Below are 12,125 nucleotides of genomic sequence, written 5' to 3'. Positions count from 1 at the left end.
GGAAGAGGAGACAGAGAGAGACAGGGGGGAGTTATTACTTGACAGTCTGTTGTGCATGTGACTGTTTCGCCTCACTCCCTCCTGCAACCCCCCACCATCACCACACACACACACACACACACACACACACTTGTTTTTGTCACATTGACTTACATTCATTCCTTGACCACCTGAAATACATCGTAAAGGCTAAGGCTGATGACATTCTACGTTTCACTTGATTTGCTTAAAAAAAATGCTATATTTACAACAACAGAAATCCCTGAATAGGTTATTTAAATGTGGAAACTATGACGCAAGCAGTAATAATACACTCCCAAGTCAGGGAGGATTTTCTGTTCTTACCATTCTGCCGGGGTTGCAGGAAACGCAGATTTAAATCTCTACATTTCTACAAGAAATGTTATGAAACACTTACCTGGCAAATAGCAGCCAGGAGAGGGATTTGCTTCTTGAAGTCTTGGATCACAACGAAGCAGCCAGTTTTGGTATCCTCATTCCCAAAGACCCACAGGTCCGCCGCAGGAGATCTATGGTTTGCAGGATTTCTTCCAATCTTTTAACATTCTTATCTGCAGGAAGCGTTTTAACCTCTGAATGTTTGTATCGTTCTGATAACCGTAGCCTACATTGAATCTAATATGAAAGGCTATCATGTTCATCATGTGTTTACTTGAGAGAGGAAATAACCTCTATACCTTTTAAACCCCCCCAAAGATAATATAAGTTGATGGGGAAATGGCAGTAAAAATGATGAGGAACATTCATTTACACAAAAAAGGTGCTGAGTGGATGAATAAAACTGCTGTTTGTCAAGAAATAGTTCCAGCCCAATTCAGTCCAGTCTTCTAGGAATTCTGTCCATATTGGACCAACCCACACCACACAACGTATGTCCAATGGCAATGCTCAGTACTACAGGAAGTTGGCGCCCTATAGGCAGAAAGTATGGGGTTTCTGTGCAGATCAGAATTGGCAGTCAGACCTACGATTAATGTTTACCTTTTAATTAGCTACCATCTTCCTCCAGCCTTGACCACTCGTGTCCATTATTAATTGAACCTTAATATTTGCTATAACAGGGATCTTTCTCTAAGCTTATCCATACAACAGTTGTCATCACAGATTTTTTGGAGAAAGCAAGAATGTGGAAGAATGTGGAAATATTGGCATTTAGCAGCTATCCAATATTGACGTTTCTTGCCCAGCAGTTGTTCAGCTCCCCTGAGACCTCAAACAGCCGTTTTTTTTTACATTCGTCTGCATGTACGGTTTAAACAAACAAGGCAATGTGTTAATAAATCGTTTTTTTTTTTTTTTTTTACATTTTTGACAGAGCCAGACGAACTGTCTCACCCGGCTTCCAGTCTTTATTCTAAGCTAATCTCATCTAATCACATAGTCCCCACATAATGTGAGCCACACAACGGCACACACAGACAGCATCTCTTATTAAAATGCATGCTTTGTATTAATTGTGAGGGGAAAAAGACATTTAATTAAATCTCCATCTTTCTGTCCAGGTTAATTCCGTACTAATGCACTGTCTAAATCTCTTTGCCTTTGTCTCTCGTGTGCACACACATTCAGTCTCAGTTCCTCTGTATAATTAAGCTAATGGTCCTTGAGTCAGTGATGGACAAGGGGAAACATGCTATTTCCCCCTTGCGTCGGTTGAAGGGATACATTTGGTGTTCTGTGCGTCTCTTCTTATCTGTCTTAGCCTTTCTTTCGGTTTCAAGTCCCACACTCTCTGCAACTCTCTATCAAAAAGAGGAGCCAACAAGCTGTCACACAGCACACGCCGTTGAATAGACTTACTGCTGCTTTTTTTTCTGTTATCTTGAGAAAAATTCCTTGATGTCTTTGTTCAGTGGTGTTCTCTGAGCTTTCTGTCTCTTATCTCATGCCCCCTCTCCAGCCCCCTCTCTGTTTTTCAGTCTCTCTCTCTCTCTCCCACACACACACACACACAACCACACACACACACACACACACACACACACACACACACACACACACACACACACACACACACACACACACACACACACACACACACACACACACACGTATGTTCTTGTCCCATTAAATTGATGCCATGGCACTGACATGCATGAATGCATTAACACTGCAATATAACGCATAAGCCTCCAGAGAAGCATGACTTCCTTCATGCAAACAGCTCATGCCACACACACACACACACACACACACACACACACACACACACACACACACACACACACACACATATATATATACACATACAAAAACATGGGTAGCCTTGTGTTTACTCCTTCAAGCTCGTGTTGGCCTGGGAGATCTCAGCTGTTCCTAGGACTGCCCTCTTCTGGACAGAGAGCTTGGATGTGGTTCTTGGACTCTGCTGGAGCCACTGTCCCAGTTTGGGGGTTACAGCCCATTCAAGCTCCTCTTTCAGCCCCTTGGTATTTTTCAAGTTTCTCCTGTTCCTTCTTCTTGATGTTGCTGTTGCTTGAAATAGCTACATATACCACTCCTGCTGTCCTCTGTTGTTTGTCTATAGCACGTCATCACTTGGGGCCATCTTCCTGATGTACTCCTGGATCTTGGTTGCTCCTCTGCCTCCCTCCTTCCACTTAATGTACAATCTCAGCGTGCTGGACACCTCCTTTGGCCATGTTATTATCCCAGCGTGGTATCTCTCTCTACCAGCAGGGTCTTCCATTTGCAGACTTTGGAAGTAGCTAGTAGCTACGAACCTAGAAGTGGTTTCTTATTTAATTTTGAAGCATCTGTTGATTCCCCATCCTCTGCACATAGCCCCTCTCAGTGGGGTTGCTCATATAGCTCCACATTCTCTTATAAATATAAAAAGAAATATGGGCTTTATCTTCCCTCCCTCCTGCTCATCATATATCTCCACTCTCCACTCTCCTACCTCCTGTTTATGAGGACTGGAAATCTCATTATAAATGCAAAGTCGTTATGCACTCTCTCCACACCAATTATGTCGGGGACGGGTGCTGGTGCTTCAGTGAAAACAGCTGACCACAACAGAGTCCACAATGGCTCTGACAAGAACAAATGGCATCAGTGAACCAGTCAACCCTAGCTACACACAGACGACAAGCACACAGACAGGCATGGTTTCTCTATGTGTCGCAGATAGACATGTTATGCATTCTGTTAAAGCAATACGAGCAGTGTCATACATTTTACATGATTATAGCCAACTGCAAACAGGTTTTAGTCCATACGCTCATTTTATTGCACTATTTCTTTTATATGTATGTTGGTTTAGGCCCCTGCGTATATTCGGATGCACATTAATCAGTGTTTCTGTGTTATACAGCAGGCTCGTTTTTGACATGCCTTTTGGCAAAGTGCGCTTAAACCAATGAACTGCTTCACAAATTCAGACATACATTTGGACATAAAGAAAACAATAGCAAGAAAAGCAAGAAAGTACACAACAGTGCACAATTCACTCAGAACAATGGGAGAAAACGCTGTTATTTGTGACCATAAACAGCTGCGTGAAATAATGAAATGAGAATCAAGTTAGAATGGACGAGGAAGCTGAAGAACATATTTTACAGATACCCTGCATTTTCCAGATTTATCTGTGAAATGTATTAATAGCCAACAAAAAGGCATAAATTAACACCTATCTGTTAGACAGCTCACTAAGAGCCCTTTTCTCAACTTATCGTCTACTGCTCACAGCATACAGAGCCACCTTAAAAGACATAGGTTAAAATAAAATGTAAGAATCAATGGTATTAAGCTTGCAACTCAGACAGAGGAGAATACATTCAATATAACATACGGTATGTGTTTCTGAAAGACTTTTCTAGGGAATAAGCTGGCAGCACCTCCTCTAATAGCTAAATAATGGCAAACGTAGGCGAGCAGAATCAAAGAAACAATCGCGGAGCCCAAGGTCCTCTTTTCTCCGACTCAACCACAGGACTGCAAGGTCATCGTTTCTTTATCGGAAAAAAGACTCCAGCTTCTCACGACACTCTGCACTGCTCTTGCAGAACTGATCTATTGCATGAGTCGCTGGGCCCTTAAATGTTCAAAATGGAAATGCTAGCACTGAGCCTTTTATATATTGCAGTTGACAAAGGGAAGGAGCCTGATAGCATCACTGTGAAGAGAAATACAAGAGTTGTTGTTGTGATGCCAGGGGAGTGACAGCAAGGAGAGGGACCTGAATCCAAATAACAAAGATTAAAGTTGTAGAAGAGTGTCTGAAAAGGGAGACGAGGATATACAGCATTAGTATTCGTTTTATATCTTGGCAGAGAAGTAATTAATACGCCTCCGAAAAGTGGATGGCTGACATCCCCCCTCCCCACTGCAAAATAATAATAAAAAAACAACAATAATAATAATGCAGGAGAATGTCAGCAGTATACCTGTCTTGATTCGGGTGATTAATACTGTTACATTTCTATCACTTCAGACCATCAACATGATAGAAGATGAAAGCAAACATTTCATGATGAAGTCCTGGCTGCTCGAGGCTCTGTCCTTCATGGCTTTGTTCATAATGACTAGATAATCCATACAGATCCAGAGGAAGCTCGAGGCAAAGAAGACACACACTTTTGTTATATTACTTCATAAGTCCAAGAGAGTGTGAACCAATAAATTGAAACGGCACAAAGTTTTCGCCTCAAGCCTGTGCTTCTCTGATCCAAACAGGCTTCATTACGTTACAGCATGTACTCACTGCTAATCTTCCTGGGCACTGCCCCAGTTACCTTTTTTCTCGACTCATCCTCTATGGATCTTTACATCCAAGAGACAAGAGAGTCTCTGACAACGCCAGATATTATTAGTCCACTCATGCAGGTGTAAATTGGTTCAACAGAAGGAAACATAAACACATCCTGAAGCCCTTTTCGTTTAAAGTTCTTTTCGAAGGCGTTTGATCTTCTCAAGGAAAAACACGTCGCCTGATAATGAACGGACAGACAGTGAAGAGGTGTTTGACGGCGGAGTCATTCAGCGAGCGGCCTTGGTTGCCATATGGAGACAAGCCAACAGTCATGGAGGGGCGGAGGACGAGTTTCCATGAGCGACTGTGACGTGTGCAGATGAACCCTGCAGCCCGATGCACAGATCCGGGCATGTTTGTGTGTCTGTGTACTTACATGCACTCATGATGAACTGAGGTGTGTGTGTGTGTGTGTGTGTGTGTGTGTGTGTGTGTGTGTGTGTGTGTGTGTGTGTGTGTGTGTGTGTGTGTGTGTGTGTGTGTGTGTGTGTGTTTGTGTAAGTTCAACAGCACCATCTGCATGTTGATATAGTCATGTTCCTTAAACCATGGGGGAATAGAGCTGACAGCTAATACAATCATGTACGGTCATATTTTAACAAAGGACTTATTAGACTCAATACCATGGATATGTTAATAAACACAAGCCCCGCAGGCTGCGATACATAACAATGTTTTTTGGCAAAAAACAGCAATGAACATGTCAACTTCTCTAGTGATATATACAGAGCAGAGCGCGTCCCTACAGCCCATGCATGTTAAATCAAGACATTTGTTTTACACAATAGTGTTAGCAATCGACTGTGATTTCTCATTACCACAGTCAACATTGGGAAGGAGGTAGAGGTTAGTTAGCCTGCACTGCTAACGTTTCAATTAATACTAAGTTGAAAAATGCTCCCGGGACTGTTATTTATTTATTTTAAGACACACTGGAGGGATTTTCGGACCTCTGACCACTTTATGCATAACCCTCCCGGCAATATCATTTATTTAAACACGACCCTGCAATTGGCAGAATTAATATGACCCCCCCCAGACAATTTATCTACTCAGTATGTCAAATCACAAATATTGAGTGACGAATGATTATTAATATTTCACATCAACAATATCTGCCCCATCATAAGAGCACAACTAGATCTGATTGATTAAATCAATATATTAAGTGTGCTGATAGTTCAGTGGTAGAGTTGGAGCCCATGAGGCTCCCTGCAGCGGTCCCGGGTTTGAATCCGCCCTGCAGCCCTCTTTTAAAGCATCCCATCGTCCCTTTCACTCTCACGCTGTACTCATGCAATAATAGGCCAAAAATTATTATATATTAAGACATAACCCCCTCTGAACAATCCCAAACAATTATTTTTCTTGTGAAATACTGCAGAGTTTTTGTCTTTCAAGCCTAAAAAATGAGGAGAAGCGATTTTGTTTTATGTGACACAGGCCAAAACAAAACTCATTAATATCAAAGTTTATGCTTTCAAAAGTTGATTGCATTTTCAACACACTGGATTGTGTTTTAAAAACCCACTTTTGAACTACTGAGGGATGGGGTGCAAAATCTCTTTAAAGAAAATATGTGACAAAAAGCATATATAATTGGTAAAAGATATGATGTAACCATCTGTTCAATTGTTAATATACATTTAAAAAATATATATTATATATTCATGTTGGAAGCTGATTTCATCCAAAGCATTTTCTTTTTAAATCACACATGGCCTCAGGTCGCAGTTGTAGGTGTCATCGCCATGCTCTGTTTTAATCAAATTCAGTCCCAGCTGGTTATTATAAAACATTATACAATTCACATTTACAGTATTTCTATATAGTTCTCTGCACATCATAATATTCACATACATCTTAAGTCCTGCGTCACTCAAATTTCACACAGCTTTGCATACATTGGCGAGCTGTCAAGCTCCTAAATCTGAGCAAAACGTGCAAAGTGCTGAATTGTTTCCCAGCGTGGTATCGACTTGTTTTCTTTTTTTTTTCTCCTCTCAAAAGTGCATACGTACAGCCTCGGGTCATGTGCAGCCAGCCATATTCAAAACTGAATTCTATTAAAACTACATTGATATGCAAAAAGGCTTGAAAGGGCATTTGAAAATGAAGATATTTTGTTTTAGTGCGATGTAGCTTTGCAGTCTTCATAAAATAGTAGGAGTCTTGGCTAAATAAAATAACAATTGTATTGAATATTTTGTATAAAAGACGTCCTTCTGCCAAAAAGCCTCTCAAACCGAGACAGACTTCAAGCTGTGTCATTTCAACTTGTGCCCTCAATGACCGTGTGACCTCCTTAAATTACTTTTCCATGATGGGTTTCTATAATTTGAACTTCAAGTGATCCACCAACTGTAATGATTGTATATTATCTGTTTCCATATGAATTGAGATAACAAAGGCCTCTGTGATTTAAAGAGATTTCTGTTTGAAACGTTAATCAGAGGGTGCCATCCAATGAATTATCGGGCTAATTTGAAATGGTGACCGACAGGCTGCAAAGTAACATGGATATAGCCAGGCCCCAATTATGTAAAACCTGATTAATAAACATTACAAAAATGTGTTTTGACAGTGTTTTTTTCCCTAATCATTTGTCAGCTTCATTACACGATGCAACCTCAGGGTTGTAATCAGCAAGCCTGTTGAAGTGATTGAAGGTGCGGTGTTAATTAATTATGAATTTGAGACGGAGAAAGAATCGGAGACTATGGAGAGGGTACAGGGGAAGTAAAGTGTAAACAGAGAAGGAGGAACGAAGGGGTGGGAAGAAGAGATGAGCTGTCAGATAAATGTTGCGAAAGGCGAGAGCCGTGATGGTTTCCGAGAATTTAATTGTTTTTTTGTTTTTTATCTCCTGAAATCTCTGAAAGATGGAATATAGGAATGAGAGGCGCTTGCCAGAAAACAGTCAGATAATCAAATCATCTAGAAAAAGCATCACCGAGGAGGCTGAAGTTATTCCGGCTCTGTTGAGATATTGATTTTGCATATCAGGGACACCCCCTTCACTCTCATAACGCTTTAAAAATGCTTCAGGGATTCAGGATTTATTGGAAAAAGAAAGAAAGAAAGAAAAAAAATGCTGTGCTGTTGTTCAGGAGAGATAAAGGGACGTGAACCGTGAAGCCTTCTGCATCATGAAGACAATAACTGATATAAATAATATAAAAAAAACATATCCATTGCAAACTCTCCATTGACCCCATCTGCATCTATTATTAACCAAACATTAACAACAATTTAAATGTTTAATTCAAAGACGGGGAAACCAGACAAATGAGAAGAGAATAACATAAATGGAAACTCCATTGAGTTCTAATCTAAATGGCCCAGTACGAGGAGTAATGGCTTTTCAGAAACAACTGAATTACAGTACGTCTTTCAGATGACAGCCAAGTCAAGTGATGCCTGGAACATTAACTTCAAGAGTGACCTTTCATTATCCAGTAGTGCACTTATGCTTTTACGGCAAAGCTCACAGGACAAACCTCTGAGCCCGACAGAAAGAGCTGCACTCTAATAAATTTAGATTTTTGGTAAGAATTAGAGGAAAGTTGGAGGATCTGAAAACAAAAAGTTCTTTGCTGGTTAGTTGACAGAAAAGAGCTTGTGGGAATAGTAGATGAATGATTTTCCTTTGAACTCTTGTCACCTTCATTTTTAATAGACAGATATGAGAGTGGTATCGTTCTTCTCCTCTTAACTATTTGGAGAAATAAAACAAATGTGTGTATTTTCCCACAATGTTGAACCGCCGTGAAATCAGTCTGCAACCCCAGCAAGCAGTGCAAATGAGAATCTCACGTTCTCACACTCATGTCATACTTTACAGATTCACATCACACACGCCACTAGCCCCCCCCCCACCTACACCATAGACGCTCAAATGCATGCACACACACGCACGTATACACGCGTCGACACCCCCGTAAACAGTGTTAAATCTCCGCCACGTACGGGCCCAATTGTAATCTGCCAGCCAGTTGCTAGGCAACGCTGGAACTTGTAATAGCACTCGGGTATCATGGCCCCACTGTGTGTGGGGTGGGGTGAGGGTGTGGATGGGGCTGCCGGGTGAGGAGGTTAAAAGGCTTTTTTTTTTTCTAGAGGTATCCTCTTGGGGGGGGGGGGGGGGGGGGGGGGATGCCAGACGCTCAAACTGATTGGAGACTTGTTGGCTTCTCCTTCGACCACCAATCCATCAACCGTCAACACTAATGCCACATCTGATAAGAGCAGTTCTACTACAGGGGTCACGATGTTAGACGAGGGCAGAACAGCAGGGACAGATGACGAGATTCCTCCTTGCATTTATTTTTACAGTTTGTTCTGACAGAAGTAAATGTAGAAGAAGGGATGGGTGAAACTGTAAAAAATGAACACTGCAAATAACAAGCTATTTATTTCTTTATTTTTTTAACAAATCAGCAACATGTTCTCTGGCTCTAGCAAATATATGTATATGTATATGTCAATATAAAAGTTATTTTACATAAACAATTCACCTGCTGATTATCTTCCTGATTAATTAGTTTAATGCCAAAAAGATACATTAATTTTGACATTGCCCTGCAATCAATTCAATTCAATTTTATTTATAGTGTCATATCACAACAGAAGTCATCTCAGGACACTTAACACATTGAGCAGGAATAGAATACCTTCAACATTTTCAGAGTCAGTACAATTTCAGAGTCCCAACATCACCCAGGGGCAAGCGTTACAGAGACAGTGGCGAGAAAAAAATGCCTTAATAGGCTTTTAGGCAGAACTCTCGTGCAGCCCAGGCCTTTGGGTTCCAACTGCATTTGGTGTTGGTATTCGATCGACATGGCGTAATTAATATGCCCCCCCCCGCCGCCGGACAATTTATCAACTCAATATGTCACATCACAAATATTGAGTGACGAATGGTCAGTTATTAATATTTCACATCAAGAACATCTGCTCCAGTCGCAAAAACTTGCCGACTGTGCGAATGCATAAGTCAATAGTCATATAATATGACTGCCCCATCATAAGAGCACAACTAGATCTGATTGATTAAATCAATATATTAAGTGTGCTGATAGTTCAGTGGTTGAGTTGGAGCCCCATGTACTGAGGCTCCCTGCAGCGGTCCCAGGTTTGAATCCCACCTGCAGCCCTCTTTTAAAGCATGTCGTCCCTCTCTCTCGCCCCTTTCACTCTCACGCTGTGCTCCTGCACTAAAAATATAACATAATAGAAAATATTATAAAAATATATATATTTATAAATAAATATTACAAAAATATAACTTTAAAAAAATGAATGTGTTGCTGAGATGTTTTTTTGTACTATATTTGAAATGTTGCTGTTGACATGACAAAAGCTCAGAAAAAATTGTTGGACCCACCCTATTTTCCTCTGATGGTCCATTCCATGAATGCTGAACGGTCCCTTAGTTTAGTTACACTGGAAGTTGGATTTTTGGAATGTATAATTATGTGTGAAAATGTATCCACTTATGAATCCTATCTTGAACAGTCCGCTACATTTTTGTGAGAAAGGCTGGATGTTACTAAAAAGAAGAAATGTCACATTCTAATTAAACACCTACACGTTGATAAAAAAAAAATGTTAAAGGCATTTGTCGATGAGTAAGGAAACAGAGTCCCTCCAATTATCTATCCAGTTGGAAGAAGGGCGGTCACAAAGCTGCATCGCTCATCCTCCTTTCAGGCAGACGTGGCTGCCAACACATCACCCCAGCACCCATGAGATACTCTCCTCCACTCCATCCCTCATCCCTTGGAGGCAACCTGGGAGCAAATTTGTCAGGCTAAGTCAGGCTTATACTGTACCTTCTGCCTGTCGCCAAGCAGAACTAAACTAAGCATCCCAGTGGAAAAAAGCAGCGCTGCTTACTGGAGCTCAACTGTGCCAAAGGGGGCAATTTGAAAAACATTATAATCACATGAGGAGAAATGTCTCTGGCTTGGTAATTAGCAGTGGTGAGCGGGCGATATCTTTGATGCTGTTTGGTTTGGCTGCAGTGCAACAGAATAATGGGCTTCTTCATTATCCTATTTCCAGTTGTCTCTTAAGCACATTCAGGAGGAAGGAAAAACACATATTCATAATTCATGCAGGTTTTCAGGGGAATGGTCTTTTGTCAGAACTCATCCGTAATCATTCATAAAAGCTTTGTTTTTCTAGCAATAAAAAAAAAATAAAAAAAATGAAATGACAAAATAATTGAAAGTCGAAAATAGTTTTGTATTTTTGGAAAATCCAATATGCTACTGGCTACGCTAGTCGGTTCAAGGTGTGCATTTATGGGACAGACGTAAGAATCACATTCTCTAACTCTTGAAGGAAGAAAATAGGAATATTTCTTGAAAACTTCAACCCACTCCTTCCAGGCAGTTTGTTGTGTGCAGCTACACATTTTGGCCGTTTGCAACCTGGGCTGCGATTTGCAGTCAGTAGCCACCAGCTATTACTGATGCAGCCGTATGTTTTCTCATCCTCTCTGGAGCACTCGTCCCTCGGCTACAACAATAGTGATATAGTGACTGAAACTGTGGGCACCACCACCCAGGCATATCTGCACATGGACCATTTGTTCTTAATTCACCAGCGTGCGTCTCTCCGGTGCTGCTCGGTGTCGTCCTTTATGGCCCCTGACAACTCGTGTGAAGGATCGCCTCCAGGCCGCCTCTCTCCTGATACCTCGGCTCGCCCCAACAGTCTGCACTTCCTCTTTGATGACAATCACTTGGTAGCGGCTGACCGCATGCATCAGGCCATTGGGGAATCACTGTCTGGCATTGGGGTCCACCAGCTGCCAGCGTCAATCACAGAGTCTGCCTCAAAGCCGTGTGTTGTAGTGAAACCATGCCACCCAGTGGAGGGAAGAGCTTCACAGCACACCAGATTCACGAGCAGATCACAGGTTTTGCAAGTCTACATCCAAAGCCAGAGCTCGGATCCAAAGCTTGATTTAAATGTGATGAAATGCTTTATTGATCCCTGGAGGACAATTCTCCTTTCACTTTCCTCCCTGTGCCTTGAGGTCAGAGCACTGGGTCAGATACAAAACAGCCGCGTTTGCCAGCCAGCCAGTCAGCCAGCCAGTCAGTCAGCCAGCCAGTCAGCCAGACATTTAGCCAGCCATTTAGCCACATACCTGTGACTGGCATACACCTGCCAGCACTTGAAGCTCAAAATGAGAGTGAATACCAACAAAAGAATATTGCATATATATTGGATTTTGGCAATTTTTTGGGGGGGGGGGGGCAGTACCCACACGGTTTAGCTGTGTTGCTCATTTCATGAATGCATGATCCTTACAAGTTGTACCTTGTTGTAAAGG

Source organism: Eutrigla gurnardus (assembly GCF_963514095.1).
Source record: "Eutrigla gurnardus genome assembly, chromosome: 22".
NCBI lineage: Eukaryota > Metazoa > Chordata > Actinopteri > Perciformes > Triglidae > Eutrigla > Eutrigla gurnardus.
The sequence above is the reverse complement of the archived record's forward strand: the minus strand, read 5'-3'. Positions refer to the sequence as shown.